The sequence below is a fragment of the Larus michahellis genome, unplaced genomic scaffold (genome assembly GCF_964199755.1).
Source record: "Larus michahellis unplaced genomic scaffold, bLarMic1.1 SCAFFOLD_78, whole genome shotgun sequence".
NCBI classification, from domain to species: Eukaryota; Metazoa; Chordata; class Aves; order Charadriiformes; family Laridae; genus Larus; species Larus michahellis.
The window spans coordinates 335,001-337,500 of NW_027436116.1; the positions used below are offsets into that span (position 1 = coordinate 335,001).

The window sequence follows — 2,500 nt, forward strand, 5'->3', positions numbered from 1 at the left end:
TGGCGCCCGCCGCCGCGCGGCGTCCGCCGCCGGCGGACCGACTCCCGTCCCCCTCCCCGCCCTCGCCCGGCGCGGCCCGCTGCCGCCGCCGGGGAGGAGGGGCTGGGTGGAGCGCGCCGGGGCCCCGGTGGGTTCGCCCGCGGTCAGCGCGCGGGCGGGCAGCGCGCGGGGGAAGCGGAGCTGTCGGGCGCGGGGCGCGGCGGCGCGTCCCCGGCCTCCTCCCGCCGGCCCGTTCTCGCCCGAGAAGAAGCGGGGAGCGCGCGGCGGCGGCGCCGACGACGACGGCGCCGCGTGTGCGAGCGGCGAGAGAGACGGGAGCTGTCCTTCGGGGTCGGGGGAGGCGTCTCCCCCGACCCTCCCCGCACCCCGTGCCCGGGGCTGTGTCGGTGTGAATGTCACAGTTCCCTTCTCGCACGGACGTTCGGTAGGGCTGCCGGGTAAGCCCGCGGAGGGCTCCGGGCGTTCCGGGTACGGCGCGCCGAGCGAGCGGCGCGGCGGCGTCCCCCGCCCCCCCGTCCCTCTCCTGCCTGGGGAGCCGGGAAGGGGGCTCCGCCGCCGCGCTCGCCCTCGGCGGGCGAGGCTCGGCAAGCCGGCTGGCGTCCCGCTTTCCCAGCGGGCGGCCCGAGCCACGGCTCTCCTCCCGGGCGCAGCGCCGGGCCAGAGGGAAACCCCGGGCCCCGGGGCCGGAGGACGTGGTTGTGGCGGCGGACGTCGGGCGCGGCCCCCGCGGGCGGACGCTCCCCCGAAGGTGGCAGTGGGGGAGGCACCCCCGCGGGGCCTAAAGTTCGTTTCCCTCGCCCCAGGGCCAGGTACCTAGCGTCCGCGCTCTCGCGGTCCCTTCCCTCGGCGCGTCTCTCGGCGCGTCTCCGGGGGTCGAAGGGCCGCGGGGGCCGGGCGGGGGTTTAAAGACTCGGGCGGCTCGGCGTCGCCCGGGGGGCCGGCCGGCCGGCGGCGGCGGCCGGGAGTTCTCTCTCGCGGTGAGAGAGCCTCTCCCGGACGGCCGTCGCCTGCGACCGCGTCCCGCGGGCGGCCCGTGCCGGGGAGGGGCACCCCTGCCCCCCCCTCTCCGCGGCCCGGTCTCGGCGGAGAGACCGCGGCGCGAGCGGTCGGCCGTGTCCGACCTGCCCGCCTCGGAACGGGCGACCCCGGCGAGGAGCGCGGGCTCCCCGCCGGGGCTCGCGGCGGGTCCCCGCAAGGGGGGGACCCGCCGCCGGGCGGCCCTACGCCCTGCCCCCGCACACCCTGTGCGCGGGGTGGGGGCGGGAAGGGACGCCGCGCCTCCGTCGCAGCGGCTGCGTCGCGCTGCGGCGCCGCTCCTCCCTCCCCCGTCCCGGCGAGCGCTCGGCGTTCTCCCGCCGCTAAGCGCCGGCGAGGGCGCCACCCCGTTGCCCGAGCGGCGGCGTCGCCGCTCGGTCTGCCGGACGGAGCCCCCCGCCGCCGGGCCGTCCCGGCCCCGGGCCCCGCCTAGCCGCTTCGCCTCCCCGTCTTCGCCTTCCCGGCCGAGCCGTGCAGGCGGTCGGGGCAAGCGGGGGCGTCCCACTCCCGGTCTCCGCGTGGAAACGGGGAGAGCGGGAGCCGCCCCCGCCTCAGGCGGCCGTCCGCCTTCCGCTCGGCGCGTGCCCGCGGAAGGAGACGGGAAGCGGCGGCGGCGGCGGTGCCGGGGCAGGGCGGCCGCCGCGCGGCGGGCCGCCGTCCGGCGGGCCGCGGGCGTCGCGCGTCGCCGGCTCGGGGCGCGTCCGCGTCCGCCCGCGGCGGCGCGGAGCCGCCGAGGTGCCGTCGGGGCGGGACCCCGGGGAGGAGTTAGGCTGCCCGTAGCGCGGCGGAGCGGCGCGCGCGGAGGCGCGCGCGCGGGGTAGCCGTCGGGGCCCCCCGCGCCGCCCGCTCGAGGCGGACAGGCGGAGCGGCCGGGCGCGCCGCCGCCTCCGTGCGGAGGCCGGACCGAGCCCGGGCGCCTGGGCCGCCCCCGAAGCGAGCGAGGCGCTTGCCGTCGCCTTCGGCCGGTGGGGAGCGCGGGCTCCCAGGCCCTCGTCGCCGCTCGGGGCGTTTCCTCCCTTTTTGGCCCTCCTCGGGCGTGCTCGTACGGTCAGTCGAGGCGAGGCCCCTCCGTCTCGCCCCCGTCGCGCCGCGGCTCCGCCGTTCTTTCCCCTCCCGCCCCGCGCGGGGATGTGAGGGGAGGAAGCGGGGGCCGGCCGGCGGGGCAGGCGGTTGGGGCCGTCCTCCGAGAGGGGCCGCTCCTGGCGAGCGTTCCCGGCCCTCCCGCGCGCGCGGGGCGGTGCCGAAAGACGAGACAACTCTTAGCGGTGGATCACTCGGCTCGTGCGTCGATGAAGAACGCAGCTAGCTGCGAGAATTAATGTGAATTGCAGGACACATTGATCATCGACACTTCGAACGCACTTGCGGCCCCGGGTTCCTCCCGGGGCTACGCCTGTCTGAGCGTCGCTTTGCGATCAATCGCCGGCTCGGCCGCCGCCCCTTGGCCGGGCGACGGCCGCACGAG

The 2,500-nt window shown here is 79.8% G+C and overlaps 1 non-coding gene across 1 annotated transcript; it reads left to right on the forward strand.

The window, feature by feature from the left end:
• Positions 1–2,289: 2,289 nt before the first annotated feature.
• On the forward strand, positions 2,290–2,442 carry LOC141737003 (5.8S ribosomal RNA). The gene has a single exon (XR_012585117.1). It is a non-coding gene; the product is annotated as a 5.8S ribosomal RNA (ribosomal RNA).
• The last annotated feature ends 58 nt before the right edge of the window (positions 2,443–2,500 follow it).